Source organism: Dioscorea cayenensis, chromosome 4, assembly GCF_009730915.1.
Source record: "Dioscorea cayenensis subsp. rotundata cultivar TDr96_F1 chromosome 4, TDr96_F1_v2_PseudoChromosome.rev07_lg8_w22 25.fasta, whole genome shotgun sequence".
NCBI lineage: Eukaryota > Viridiplantae > Streptophyta > Magnoliopsida > Dioscoreales > Dioscoreaceae > Dioscorea > Dioscorea cayenensis.
The window spans coordinates 13,554,251-13,570,957 of NC_052474.1; the positions used below are offsets into that span (position 1 = coordinate 13,554,251).

Sequence of the window (16,707 nt, forward strand, 5' to 3'; positions counted from 1 at the left end):
CTATATTGATGAATCACAAACTTGATTTTACATAATTTGACTTTTCAAAAGCTTTGGCTTTCGTTCTTGTAAACTTTTTGATGCATTGAGGTTGTTGAACTCATTTATTGATTTACTTGAAACTTGTATCTTGGACATTTTGAGTTTGCATCTTGGATTTGATTTGGATTTCAATTTGTGGATTCTCTATGTTGATGAATCACAAAGTCGAATTTTATAGGATTTTACTTTTCAAAAGCTTCGGCTTTCGTTCTTGTGAAACCTTTTGCAACTCTTGACGTCTGAAACCCTTTGAATCTTTGACTTCTAATGTGTTGAGAATGTTGAGTTCAATTGCGATTCATTTGTTTTTTTAAGTCTTGACCCTCTCACATCTTGAATCTTGACTGCTTTGACCTTGAATTTTTTTTCTTCGAATGCTTTTATTTAGATTTTTGATAATTCTCAAGGCATAATAACGCACTTAATTTTTTTATAACCCATATGAGTGCTAAGACCTCAAACTGGCTTTTACAATTTCATAATTTCTCAATATTCTAATGAGTTTCTATGACCTCAAAATGTGTTTTAGAATTTTGTTTTTCATCTCCAATGAGCGTTTATGACCTCAAAGTGAGTTTTCAAATCTTTCCCACTTCAAGAAGCGCCTATGACCACAAAGTGAGTATTAGAAATCCTTTAACTCCTAAAAGGGTTCATGACATCAAAGTAAGTTCAGAAAGGTCTTTATCTTTGAAATTCCTTCATCATTCCTAACAGTGTCAGTGATCTCAAAGTGAGTTTAACAAAATTTCCCACTCCAATGAGCGTCTATGACCTCGAAGTGAGCATTGAAAATTCTCTGACTCTTAAGAGGGTTTACAAAGTAAAAGTGAGTTTAGGAAAATCTTCATCATTGAATTCTTTCCATCATTCCTAAGAGTGTCTATGATCTCAAAGTGAGTTTGGGAAAATTTTCCACTCCAATGAGTGTCTTTGACCTCAAAGTGAGCATTAGAAATTCTCGAACTTTTAAGAGGGTTCAAGACCTCAAATTAAGTTCCAAAAGGTTTATTTTTGAAATCTCTCCATCATTCTATCCATCATTCCTAAGAATCTCTATGACTTCAAAGTGAGTTTGAAAAATTTCCAACTCCAATGAGCTTCTATGACCTCAAAGTGAGCATTACAAATTTCTCCAACTCTTAAGAGGGTTCACGGCCTCAAACAAAGTTCAGAAGGTTTTCCAACCTATAAAATTACATAAATACTCTTAACAACAAATGAATTTCATAATTTTTTTCATTTTATTCTTTTATTAAACCAAACTTTTTTCTCACTCTTTTTTTTTTGTATTGAGAAACCCCCTTTTTTTTTCTTTTCTTTCTTTTGTTTGGGAAACAACTTCTAATTTTTAAATTTTTTTAATAACATATAACACAGAGCAATCAATAATCTAAGTGATTGACTTGACTCAGACTGCCAACAAGACTAGTATAAGGGAATATACGCAAGATGACATATAATTTGGCTCCTAACCTACATACCATTTTCTGATGACAATTTGTTTCTCCTATTCATGTACATAAGATCAGCTATCATTCATCAATAAACCTTCTAAACCAATTGCCAAAACTTCTTGTTGGTGATTCTAGAAAGTCGATGTCTGTATATGTACAAGTAAAGGCCCAAAATACAATCTGTTGACTTTGGCCATTGATGTTAGGCTGTGTTGTATCCATGTTGGTTCTTTCAAAATTTCTTTTACTGATTATTAACACAAACTTCTTCAAATGTCTTATGTACTTAAGGTAAAGTTCAACATTGCAATGGCAAGCACCTTTAAACCCGAAAGGTTCACGTTTTCTTTGCAAATCTCCTATAATTGCTTCCCATGGGAATAATCAACAACGTCATCTTCTATTGCACCATGAATAACCAGAACAGGACAGTTCTCCGAGCCAATTTTGTCGATAATCTTATAAATGTAATACTATTATGAGCATTTGATAGGACTTAGCACTTGGAGACCAGAAAGGATGCCACTATGTAGAACTAAAGCATTTAAGTTTGGAAGATACGAGGCAAAATCAATGGTTGGGCAGCTACTGACAGATTGACCATATATGATTAGATCCTCATCTTTTGCAGCATATTGTGTCTTCAGACAATCATATACTGCTTCTATGTATGTATAGGTGTTATTATCACTAAGCTTAATAGTGGATTGCTCATATCCTAAATAGTCATACACCATGTTAATTACGCGAAGGTGTGCACTAAGCTTAACAAAGAGGTTAAAGATCAGGCCGATATCGGCCGGTTGCCATGCAAGTAGAGCAACGTTCCCTTAGCACTATTGTTCTTTAAATAAACCGCAATGATCTCACTCCCCTGGTGGATCGAAAGCCTCATCCTAACAAGCTCCCTTGATCGCAGCTTTAATTCATAGATCTCAGCTTCCTCTTCGAGTTCTATGAATTAAACTCGAAGAGGAAAAAACATGCATGTATGCCTACGTGCATGATTCATTAAAAAAAATCCAAATAAGTGGGTCTTGTCATGAAGGAGATACACATGAGATGAATGGATAATGGGCATGGGTTATGAGGATTTTTTTATATAAAAAAAAAGTCCAGACATTTTTGTATGGTATCACAAGAAACCGGAATACATATATATATATATATATATATATATATATATGTATGAAGTTTTATGTGAGCATCTACCTCTTTGAATGTTTTTTTGTACTCTCTTGCCTTTATCCATCAACAACGGGTAATATCTGACCAATCTTTCACCTCATTGTCTCGACGACAACAATTGACCTCTTTCTCCGGTCACCACCATGGTGATCTCTGTTTTTTCTTTTTTTCTCCCCCTTTTATCTTGGAATCTTCCACCCACTAGAAAATGACTCCCCTCGATCTTTTTTGTTCACGATATCCGGGTTTTCTTATTTAAAAACTTGAATTACTATTTTTTTAACCTTATCTAACCTTTCTCGTGTCTTTATATATATTTTTTTAATTTAATTTATTTCCAGGGATCATTATGCCCTCTAATCTCCATCAGGCATATAAATATATATATATATATATATATATATAACTTATCCAGATTAGAAATAAAAAGAATTCTTATTAAAATTTTGATTTAATTTTTTTAATCTGAGTAAGAATTAAGATAAAACTTTTATTAAAATTAAAATTTCCCTTTTTTTATATATATATAAACAAATTGTCCCCCTCGTAGTTTTCCTCACACAACCTAGTGAAGAGAGGAAGCTACAAGTTCACTCAAACCTTAGAGTCTTCATCCTAAGTACCTCAAGGTAATAATCTAACTCTTTTGCTTATGGTTTCCTCCTCCCATGAACTTTGTTCATTATTTTCATAGGAAGTAACCCCAATTTTTTAGGGAGACTTTATATGTATATATTTTGCAACACCACAAACCCATGGTTTCTCTTCCTTCATATTTTTATATGTAGCACCTTGAACAACATCACCTTTCTTGTTTCTTCTTCTTCTTCTTTTTCTTCTTCTTCTCCTTCTCCTTATTATTATTATTATTATTATTATTATTATTATTATTATTATTATTATTATTATTATTAGTATTTATTTATTTATTTATTTATGTTGCATCTTGAATGGCATCACCTTTATTTTCTTCTATTTTCTTATTTTCTTAATTTTTTTTGGTCATCTTGAAATCCATCCCCTTTTTCTATTTTTATTTTTTAATTATTCCTAGCATCAAAGATGATTTGTTTTGCCTATATAAAGTAGACAATCAACTAAAAGCATCAAGGAGTTTTCACACCTATGTCTTTGAGAGCAATACGACCACAACTAAATAGTGGTGGTTTAGCCAATAGGATCATACTAGTAAGATTCAAGATCAATAGAAAATATATTAATTACTTCCACTTTTTGAACTTGCCACCGCCAAACATCCCATGCTTGCTGTGTTTTCCATGCTTGAACTTGCCTCTATGGTGACCATGGATGAGATTGTGAGCCCCATGGGAACCGTGGGATAAGTGATGTGCCCAAATAGTAGCTGCCACGGTGCTGCTCCCTTAGCTAGAATTGCCCCCCCATGGCTCCATTTCCATGAGAAGATCCACTAGAATAAGGTGGATATCCTTATTGTGGAGGGTATCCTGTAAGTGGATATCTATAGTGACCATGTGAAAATAGGCTTTTGTCACCTTCCCCCTCCATATGCTTATCTTTGCTATCTCCCATCTTTCGACACCAAACCAGAAACAAAATCCTTGAAGAAACCAAGGAACAAATCAAAGGTCTCAGAGAAGAAAGGCCATTTTTTTCAACCATCTTTCATGCATGTCGCCTTAAATTTTTGCAGCAACAATTATTTTTGGTTTAATAATTTTTCATTATTGTCTTTTTTAGCTTTTCCAATGACTCCCACCACAAAAGGCAAACTAGTCGAACCTCTTTAAAAGCCATATGATGATCAATATAAAAGCTCTAGAAGGGATATCAGTTCCAAGATAATATCCCATTGATTCTAAAAACTCAGGAAAATAAATTCGATATTTGGGAAGCGATTTCAATGAGTGGACCAGTATAACAATGGCCCTTTCATGACATCTAGTAAACTAACATCCACTTATTTTCACAATGGGAAAGACGTAGGAAGTTATGCTACTGAACCCATGTGAATCCACTCTGCCAGTTCTCAATTTGGATACACTTGGCTTTCGGGTGAACACTGACCCACACAGTCATCATGTGAACTGGGAAGACCACTTTCCATTACTATACTCCCTACCCATCGAACAATGGTAAGAGGCCTTTTGAAGTCATAAGAAAATCATCAGAAACACTCAAAAGGATAGGCATTCTTGGTGTCATTGCGGATTTGACCCATCATTTGTGAAAGGAATTACTGAACCATGGTGTTCGAAGACCAACATGTTTGAAACTCCTTTAGGAGAGATCGAAATCTCTCTATGGGAACTTAGGTGCATCGGAGGATTACCACTTATATTAGAGTTCTTTGAAGAGTATGTTCCTCCAAACAACATGTTCTACTCCAAAAAAGCTTATCCCTTTATTTTGAAAGACTTGTTCGATATCTACCAATGAATCAATTACTCCTCTTGAACAAAAACTGGTAGAGTTATTTATATTCAGCGGGAAGATTTTTTCTTCAGGGATTCACATAGAAAAAGAAAACTTGCAAATGATGATGCCCATCTAGTTCCTCAAGCCTCAGAAGAATGCGAACTGACTGCTTTCCTATCTGTATGGCTTTGTCATTTTGTCATGCCCTGTAGAAACTCTTTTATTCATCTTGAAGCATTTGTAATGGCGACCAAATTGGTTAAAGGAACAAAACTATCTCTAGCCCCTACTGTATTAACATTCATCTGCACCAACATAGATATCATAGCTTCACACCATAAAGGGTTATAAAGTATTTTTGTTCCTTTCCTATGTTACTACTTTTATGGTTGGATCGAATCTCGCTTTCTAGGAACTTATGCCCATCATACGACACCAAGTGATAACATAAAAAATGTAAACAGATTGTGAGAAATTCCAAGTATAGCTTACATATCGAGCGTAGTTGCAAGCACCTTTAATCTTAAAAGGGGACGGAGTATGTTAAGAAATGATGAACGTCTTAGATGGTGCCCATTCATTTGTGATGAATTTAACGGTGAAGGTTGGTATTAAGACTATAAAGAACCCAGTGATAATAACAGGCTTAACACAATTCAATCAGAATATTTTATGGTCCTCCATTAGAGTATACTTCCTTTACACTTAACCAAAGATATCTTCACTTAACAATACAACCCACATTGATTTGCTCGGAAATTTGGTTTATAATCAACGGCTTCCAAAAGACATTCAAGTGTCAAAGCATCCTTAAGATACTAGTTTCTTGGTGGGTTATTGGCACTACTTTGCTCTAAGAAAATCAGGACCAAAATTTTACATCCCATCTCATGAACGTGAAGGGTGCCCTTTATACTTATATGCACATCATTGGTCCATCCAACTACACAAAACCTTGAAGACCATCCATGATTGTCTCAATGAACAAGACACTTCTCTTCAAATCCCTATGGATAAAGCTTCTACTGAGAAAGAAGCCTCTCCTCCACTAAGAAAATGGGATAATCATGACTAAGAAAATGGGATAATCATGGAATAGGAAAAATCTATGTTGAACCTTCTACACCAAATGTCTCTTCCCCAACAAAGTCAAGGCATTCTTTAAAAAGGACTTGAACTGACAGAGCACCTATTCATCGTATATTTTTTTACTATTTTCTCTTTTTTCATTTCATTTTTCTTCTATTATTATTATTATTATTATTATTATTATTATTATTATTATTATTATTATTATTATTATTATTATTATTATTTTAGATGTTGCTCTTGATCTGAATAGGAGTGATGGAGAACAAAATGACATCTCAAAACCGGAGTTTGAACCTACAAGTTTATTTTTGTATTAGTTTGTTTTGCTTTGTTTTTTGTTTTTTTACAAAGCTCATCTCTCTATTTTAGGTTCTCATAGAGCTTCTTCTCCAAAGGCAGTTCCCTCTGAGCATGACTCCTTATACTCGGACTTTGAACATTATGATGATGACTACACACCCTTCCTTGACATCAACCCTATTGTTGAAAGCCCTCAAGTGGAAGGCATCCCTTTTGCACAATGCACTCTAGAAGATTCAACTCCAAATTCTACTTTTGCCAATGATAACCCTCCTTCAAAAGGTTCTCCCAAACATAGGGGAAGATTTTGCCACAAGAACTATATCTGTGATAAAAATCATATCTTACAAGATTTTTGGGTAAAGAAGCTTATTGACACACCCCTTTTGCATGTGTACCACAAGTGCACAGGGTTTTCAAAGTAATAAAAGTACCCTGGTGAGTGGGTAGTCATATCCATAGGGAATAATGACCAGAAACACAAGAATTGCTATTTAACTATGGTGAAGATGAATCAATAGTGGTGTGAACAATATCAATGTGATAAGAAAAGAAATAAAGAAAACAACAAAGTGAGACTCAATAAAATGAGAGGAAAGGCAATCGATAAAAAGTGGGGCACCCGGACATTGCTCACCCTAGGACTATTGCTTCAAGTGCAAGACCAATCATTATGTCTCCCTAACTAATGTCTAATGAGTCGTGGAAATCCTTAAACACACAGTCCCAAACCTAAGGTCAACTGTGACAAACCCTACACTATACCCCGGTGAAGAAATTGCTCAATCTCAACATCTCACACTGTGAAAAGCTGCTTAAAGCTCTAGGGACTCCAAGTGATAAACCCTATTCCCTAATCTAGATCTAACCCTTTGGTACAGGAGAAAGACCCCTAGTCTCAATTAAGCCCCAACACTAAGGATTACTGTAACGCTTCACTCTATCGCTTGCGCAACTAAGCCCCACCGGAGTCCTCTCTTAGCACTTCACTCTATTGTGACTGCAAAGAACTCTTGAAACACTGAGGCAGGATAAATCACACCGGAAGGAAAAGGGGACGTTCCGCCACCTCTCTACTCACCCTCTCAATCCTCTCCAATCTAGCTTTGCCTAACCCTCATGGTGTGTCACCCATCCACAAGGAATACCAAAATAGATCCTTAACCCTAGTGTCACTCTAAAGGAAAATCACTTCAACAAGCATTCAAGATTCGAACTCAATTAGAACATCAATTAGAGAAAACATAATAAAAGGTCAATGAAACAAAATCATTCTAGGGTTTACAAGTTCGAGCACCCACTAGGGGTTTAGCTCTCTATGAAGCAAGATACAATCAATAATGAAATCGAATGTAAAAACATGCAATCCATAAGTAAAACTCTCTTGTAGTCTGTATCGATGGTTTTGTGGAGTAGCCTCATCTTTTCGACAACCCCTCTTGCGTGTGACCCGCAAGTGCACGGGTTTGTCGAAGTAATAAATCCCAGGTGAGTGGGTATCGTATCCACAGGGAGTAGGGAAGAAAAATACCAAGATTGCTATCTAACTAAGCAAAGATGGAATAATGATTTTGTTGATAAAATGTAATGAAAGCAAGAATAAAAGAAACAAGAAAGAGAGAAGCACAAATAGATGAGAGGTAAGGCAATCCATAGAAGTGGGGTACTCGGATATTGTTCCACCTAAGACAATTGCTTCAAGTGCAAAATCAACTATTATATCTCCTAATTGACGCTTAATGAGTCATGGAAATCCTTAAATACACGGTCCCAAACCTAAGGTCAACCGTGACTAACTCTACACTATATCCCGGCGGAGAAATCGATCAATCTCAATACCTCACACTGTGTAGAGTTGCAAGACACTCTAGGGATTCCAAGTGATAAACCCTATTCCAATGTATAGATCTAACCCTTTGGTCCAGACGAAATACCTCTAGACACAATTAAGTCCTAGGTGCTAAAGTCACTTCAACACTTCACTCGGTTGCCTGTGCAACTAAGCCCCAGCGGAGGTCACCCCTTAGCCCATTTAGTCTACTATGACCGCAAAGAACTCTTGGAATGTGGAGGTAGGATAGATCACATCGGAGGGGAAAGGGGATGCTCCGCTACCTCTTGACTCACCCTCATGACTCAATCCAATCTTGCAATGTCTAACCCTCATGGTGTGTCACTCACTCACAAAGGTTACCAATGTAGACTCTCAACCATAGTGTCACTCTAAGGGAGAAATCATGCAACAAGCATTCAAGATTAAAACTCAATTAAAGACACAATTTAGAAAAACATAATAGAAGATTAATGAAACAAATACATCCTAGCGTTCACAAATCCAAGTACCCACTAGGGGTTTAGCTCTCCATGGAGCTAGTTATAATCAACAATGAAATTGAATGTAAAAACAAGTAATCCATAGAAAAACCCCCTCGGTATTCATGTCGATGGTCATGTGGAGTAGCCTCGTCTTCTCCAAAGGTCCCCTTGTCCAACCTAGGGCACACATCTGCCGGATCGATACCGATGAAAGCTCCCCCAATAACCTTCTTCCAAGCAGAGTGCGGTGTCAAATCCATAGAACCACTCCAAAGACTTGCCGAAAACCTCTCAAAACCCTAGCCGATGGCCTCCCAAAAGATAGAGAAAAATTGGAGAGAAGGGTGAAAAGGGTCTCCCAAAATCAGGCTGAATCGCTGCTTAAATAGGGCTCGAAATTGGGCATCCACACGCCCATGTGGATTCTCCACACGGGCATGTGGAATTTTCACACGGGCGTGGGGAATTTCCACACGCCCATGTGGATTCTCTGGAAACCTGATTTTCGGCCAGCTATGAACAGTAAATACTACAGTGTATTGCTACATTAACTCTGCTAAATTACACTCCTAATTCCATACTTTTCATTGAGGAAATATAAACATGCACACGTTTATGTTGTAGATCGCAACTCTTCTTCAATCAAAAGCCTCATTAGTGAAGATTTTGCTATCAATGCACAAGTTGGGATACGCAAATGTGACTGCCTTCGTGTCCCTTCAACTCATTGTAATGACTTGAATACATGGAGGTTGGCACACATTCACGTATCTTAGAACCCCACTTGTGTCTTTCATGTTTGTTTCTTCCAAGATTCCACCAAATAGTGCATTTACGATCTACTTTTGGCTTCTTTTCTTAATACTTAGCTTCACAACCCTACATGCACAAAAGAACACAAATACACATGTATTAGCGCTTAAACCTAATAAAAGTAATGCTCATTGTAAGAAAATAATACTTCGCATTCTTAACACACAAGCACTTATCATCTTCTCCAAGGGGTTCCCAAATCAAGCCTAGGTCACACCTCGCTAGCCAATAACTATCTTCCGAAGGAACACGGTGTCGAAGGTCGTAGAACCACTCCAAAAACCTCACCAAAACCTCTCTAAACCCTAGCAGTGAGAACCTCCAAAGTTGGTGAAAAAGATGGGCAAAAGATCCTTAAAATCGGCTGAAATCGCGACTTAAATATGGGATGGAATTCGGCATCCACAGGGGCATGTGGAATTTTCCACACGCCCGTGTGAATCTCCAGGAAACTGATTTTTTTGCGGTTTGTGAACAGTAATTGCTACATTGTTTTGCTGCATTGACTACTACAGTACTCAACCAAAATACTCTCGAATCCACACTTTTCATCATGGCCACATGAACGGGCACACATCCATGCAGTAGCTCGCATTGCGTTTTCAATGAAATCACATTTGACGAAGATCTTGCTAGTATTGCATAAGTCACATATCTTTGAGCACAACTTGTGTCTCCGTGTTTGTTCACTCCAAGATTTTATCAACAAAGTGCATCCACGATCTACTTTTTGCTCCTTTCTTCCACTATTGTGTCCATAACCCTATATGCACATTAGAACACAAATACACATGTATAAGCGAGAAAATCTAAGAAAAGTAATGCTCAATGTAAGAATAGAATACTTCGTATTACTATTGCACAAGCACTTATCACTTATTCACAAGGTGAAGTCATCACAACCTCATAAACATGAATTCTTAAGAGAAGAAACCATCAAACATCATAAAACTATAATGTCGCTTGGGATTGATATTTTGACCACAAGGGACAAGGTATATGAAGTGCTTGACACTGTAAAGCTTGCCCAAGACATGAAAAATAAATAACAAAATCCCAACATGGTAGAAAAGAAAGAGTGTAGAAAGCATTAAATAAACAAGATTAGCTATCATAGTAATGACCCAAAGTATCTATGAGACTAAAATGAGGCTCTCACAAACACAAAAGAAACTACAAGAGTTGGAAGCCCAAAGAGATAAATTGAAAGCTCAAGAAGAAGAAGACAAATACCTCACCAACTCAAGTTTGGATTTATTAAAGCCCACCGCTTAAAAAGAAAAAGGAGACAAATCCCTGGATATTGTCTTAGAAAAACTCAAAACACTTTGAGGGAGGTGACGATTCACAATTATCATCATCACTTGAAGAGATTCTCGCCAACTTTAAGATGTTAAAGTCACAATTTTAGCTTAACTCATCTTCCTTTTTGATTTTTTTTTTTTGACATTAGATATTTTATATCTTTTTTAGCTCAATCTAATAAATGGAATGAAATTCCATGTCTTTGTAATCTTCTTTTTAGCAATAAATCTTTCTCACTTTCTTTTTGAAATATCTCAAGCTTCAAATATAATATCCACCATCCTTAATCAAAATGTGGACCTTGTAAGCATTTATAAACATTTTCACCCATATCTTCCATGATTTAATAAGCTTATCATCAACTTGATGGCACAATGGGCAGATAGGAAACTAGACAGATTCTATCCCTGAACTTGAAAATTATATGATGAGCATATGGGCTCAAAATTTGATCTCTATGGTTCAAATTGGAGACAATGACCTTACAAGAAATTGTTTAAATTTTCACTATGATTGAGCATGATTTGATAGGTGATTCTTGACTTGATGATGAAATAGCCAGACAGGAATTTAGAGAAATTCTGCCTCTGAATTGCAGTATTTGTTATGATAGGCATATGAATTTGGAATTCAGTCTTCACCGTTCGTATTGAAAATTAGAACCTTGACCATGTAGAAAAAGTTTAGAAAGACCAAAGCTCTTTTGACCATTTGAGCTTCAGTTGCATATGAAGTATGGTTTGATGACAATCATCAATGAATTTGATATATGATTTGCAATTTTATTCTGAAAATTTAGTGGGCTTGAAGCCTTGATCATAACCGTTCACATTAAATAATAAGGTTTGGAATCTCCACAAAAGAAATTTCAGACCATTCCGAGGCTATAACATGCTTTGATTGACACCTTGATTAACACTGAGCATAGAGAGATGAAATTCTGAATCACGACTCAAAGTCCTACTTTCTTCTATAAATCGAATAGACATCAAATTGAATTCCAACCATTCAGATTAAAGACTAAACAAGTATTTATCCTATGGGAGAAATTTTAGGACAATCAGTGATAATTTGATGGCCTGATGAACACCTTGACTAAAGCAACACAGGCTAAGAATATTACAACTTTCATCACTTCAACACCCATAAGTTTGTGTGTGTGTGTGTGTGTGTACGAAAACACATATTAATTTAGTTTTCTTTGAAAACAAAAATAGGATAATGGAACTCATGTTTTGCCTCAAAAAGCATACATAATGCTTGACCAAATTGCTCAAACATGAGAATTGGACTGAAGACCTGGACAAGTTTTTTTTATTCACACCATGGATTACATATACATCATGAATAATATTTAAAAAAAATAATGCATTAATAGATGGCATAGGTCTTTGACTATCGCTATCGACAAACCGATAAGTTCCTCCTTATAGACGATTTCAATTATATACGAACCTTCCTAATTTGGCTTAAACTTTCCCTAGCATGCTTTTTGGTGATGGTCGGTCTCTTTAATACCTAAACCATGTTTCCTTATTTAAATTTTTTGGATGTAATCCTCTTCATTGTAAGCCTGCACCATCCATAATATTTAAACTTAAGACTTCTTCCACTTGTCCTCAATGATTGAGTTGACCAGCTTCAAAGTGAAAGATACTTGGCATGGTTTTATTTCAATGTTTGGATGCAAGCCTTTCATTGTAAGCCTGTGCCATCCATAATATTTAAATTTGAGAATTCTCCCACTTGTCTTTAATGACTGAGTTGATAAGCTTTAAAGTAAAAGATATTTAAGATGGTTTTAACTTCCATATTTAATACTTTGTTTACTTTCTTAGCCTGATCTCAATGGCAAAGTCAATGAAATTTGAAGTGAAGAATATATAAGAATAAAATCCCTCCACTCATCCTTAACGATGGCTTTGACAAGCTTGAAAGTGATATATGAATTTTAGGAGCCTTTTCACTTAATTGACTTAATCACAATGGTGGAATTAATGAATCTTGATATGAGACATATTTAAGATTGAAACTTCTTCCACTTATTTTTCAGCGATAGAGTTGACAAGATTATAAATGTGAGATATTTTGCATTTTTGTTAAGGCTTTTCACTCAATGATTGAACTAGTGAATTTTGAAATAAAATGTATTCAAGCTTGACATTTTTTCTAGTTATCCTCAACAATGGAGTTGATAATCTTTGAAGTGAAAAATATGATTTTTAGAAATATTTTCACTTGATTGACTAAATGTCAAGGATGAATATAATGAGTCATATATATGTAGTTAAATATTGGACTTGTATCTTCTTCGGCTTCTTCTCAGCGATGGAGTTGAGTAGCTTAGAAGTAGAGAATTCTTTACATTGTTTTAGAAGCCTTGTATCTTCTTCGACTTCTTCTCAGTGATGGAGTTCAAACTCAATAACTGAGTCAGTTATCTATGGGGTGAGGCTTAGAACCTCTTGTGCTTGTCCTTAGTGATGTAGTTGACAAGCTTCAAAGTAAATCATAATTAACATAGTATCAGCTCTCATATTTGAAGCATTTACACTTCAGAGAACCATCACATTGATGAGTCTTAAAATGCATAATCTCTTTATATTACTTTGTTCTATATGTTTGACCTTCTTCACACTCTGAAATCTCAGTCTTAGGAATGGATATTATGAGCTTTCTAAATGTAGACTCTTTGACATGATCTCTTAAGCACTTTGTGATCTCAATAGCATGAATAACGAAGGGGCCCAAGTGTAGTAGTGGATTGGATTTCCTATTTGAAATGTCTTCATCAAAGAGTCAAGTCCTTCATGGTAAATCATTTACAACTCACACTTTGTAAAAGCTTGATCTTCACTTAACTTGACATTGACTTTTTGTCTATGCTTGCCCAAATGAAGCCCAAATGAAGCTTGCTTTCTCCTCGGATGAGCGTATTCTCTTCTTGGTCAGCCTTAGGAATCCCATTATAAAAGATTTTTCTTGGGGCACTTGGCCCTTTTTTTTAAATGCATGCCACTTTCTTCTGCTTTATCAGTGATATGAATGAAGGCTTCTCTTCACCTTCTCTTTGCTTGACATTCATACTCTCTTTTAGAAAAAATGAGTCAGTCGAAAAAGGTCTTCTTGTAATAGAACCATCTTCCTAGATTTTAGCAGGTGGTATGACATTTGGATGATGCCAACTTGATGGCAAATGTGGGACATGAATTTTAATTGGTGATTGTGGTGGACTAGGTAAAAAGTTGACATAGTCTGAAACTATCCCAAACTTGATCTCAGCTCCAACATGACCCATTCAGACAGAGGGCTCTGATAGCTTAACCTAAGTGTCTTCTCCAAGAAAAATAGTGCATGTTACAGCTTTGTTAGTGTTGTTTGTAGATGCCATTACAATTACCAGAAAGTAACAAATCTCATTAACAACACAAATTTATTATGCATATTTTTTTCATTCACACAATCTTTAAAAATATGGGAGAAGTCATTCCCACTAAGTGTGCCAAATTTTGTGGGGTCCTTTATTCTTACTTGGCCTTTAATATGATTAATCGGCCAAAATAAAGACTCACAAAACATTTTTTTTTATTTTTTATTTGGACTTCAAGGGATTGTGAGTTTCCAACTTACACTAGGGCCGAAAGCCCCTAATATTAATTACCCTGGACACTGTCGCAGGAACCTTTGGTTAAGACATAAGTGTGAACAAAAAACCAAGTTGGAATAATCAATTTCATTCATTTTAACAAACACAAATTCATAGACTTCATTGAAAGTACAAGGGGTTTAAAATTTAATAATATTGACCCTACTTACTTATTTCCTTTTATCTTTATGCAACTTAAACTTATGTGCCTAAGTAAACAGTGATTTTAGCATTTCATCTAATTACGACTATTTTGCCAAAAAGCACGCTTTAACTTTTGTTGACTTTAGGTCTTCGTCAAATTTTGAAATTTGATCTCGAATATGATTTAGGCTTCATGTTGTAAATCCTCCACATTTTGAGAACTACCAACTTGATGATTTGAAATTCTTTTAAAAAAAACTTTGACATTTCGTGCTTGTGAAACTTTTTACAACTTGTGAACTCTTGAACCCTCTAACTTTTGAAGCCTTGAGACCGTTGAACTCATTTGTTGATTAATTTGAAACTTGTATCTTGGACATTTGAGTTTGCATCTTAGATTTGATTTGGATTTTAAGTTGTGGAATCACTATATTGATAGATCACAAACTTGATTTTCCATGATTTGACTTTTCAAAAATTTTGACTTTCATGCTTGTGAAACTTTTTGCAACTTGTGAGCTCGTCAACCCGTTAACTTTTAATACATTGAGGTTGTTGAGCTCATTTAGTAATTCATTTAAAACTTCTATCTTAGACATTTGAGTTTACATCTTGGATTTGATTTTGATTTCAAATTGTGGATTCTCTATGTTGATGAATCACAAACTGATTTTACATAACTTTATTTTTCAAAAGCTTTGGCTTTCATGCTTATGAACTTTTTGTATCTTGTGAACTCTATAACCCTTTAATTTTTATGCCTTGAGGTTGTTGAACTCATTTGCTGATTCATTTGAAACGTGTACCTTGGACATTTGAGTTTGCATCTTGGATTTTATTCGGATTTCAAGTTATGGATTCTCTATGTTGATGAATTACAAAGTCGATTTTACATGATTTCATTTTTCAAAAGCTTTGGCTTTTGTGCTTGTGAAACTTTTTGCAACCCTTGACTTCTGAAACTCTTAAAATATTTGACTTCTATTGTCTTGAGACTGCTAAGTTCAATTGTCAATTCATTTGAATTTTTTTTATGTCTTGTCTCCCTCACATCTTGAGTCATGATTGCTTTTACTTTGAATTTTTTTCTTTGAATGCTTTGATTTTAATTTCGAAAAATTCTCAAGGCATAATAATGGACTTCATTTTTTTTATAACCCCTATAAGTGCAACACCTTAAAGTGAGTTTTACAATTTCATAATTTCTTATTACTCCAATGAGTGTCTACGACCTCAAAATAAGTTTTAGAATTTTGTTTTCCAACTCCAGTTAGCGTTTATGACCTCAAAGTGAGTTTAAGAATCTTTCCCACTCCAACAAGTGTCTACGACCTCAAAGCAAGAATTAGAATTCCTCTAACTTCTAAGAGGACCCACGACCTCAAAGTGAGTTTAACAAAATTTTCCACTCTAATGAGTATCTTTGACATCAAAGTGAGCATTAGAAATTCTTTGACTCTTAAGAGGATTTACAACCTCAAAGAAATTTCCAAAAAGGCCTTCATTTTTGAAGTCTCTCCATCATTCCTAAGAGTGTCTATGACCTCAAAGTGAGTTTGAAAAAAGTTCCCACTCCAATAAGCGTCTATAACCTCAAAGTGAGCATTAAAAATTCTCTAACTCTTAAGAGGATTCAAAACGTCAAAGTATGTTCAGTTTGTTTTCCAACCTACAAAATTACATAAATACCCTTAGCAGCAAATGAATTTCATAATTTTTTCATTTTATTCCTTGTTTTTAAACCAAACTTTTTTCTCTCTTTTCTTTGTTTTTTTACTGAGAAACCCCCGTCCTTTTTTTTTTGGGAACCAACTTCCATTGTTTCAATTGTTTTTAATAACATACAACATGGAGCAATCAACAAACTAAGTGATTTACTTGACTCAAGATCACCCATAGGACTACTATAAGGGAATATACGCAAGATGGCATGAATTTGGCTCCTAAGCTACATACCGTTTTCTGATGAAAATTTGCTTCTCCTATCCATGTAAATAAGATCAATGA

The 16,707-nt window shown here is 35.3% G+C and overlaps 1 pseudogene; it reads right to left on the reverse strand.

Moving 5' to 3' along the window:
- Positions 1-1,577: 1,577 nt before the first annotated feature.
- Positions 1,578-2,394, reverse strand: LOC120258709 (annotated as a pseudogene).
- Positions 2,395-16,707: the final 14,313 nt, after the last annotated feature.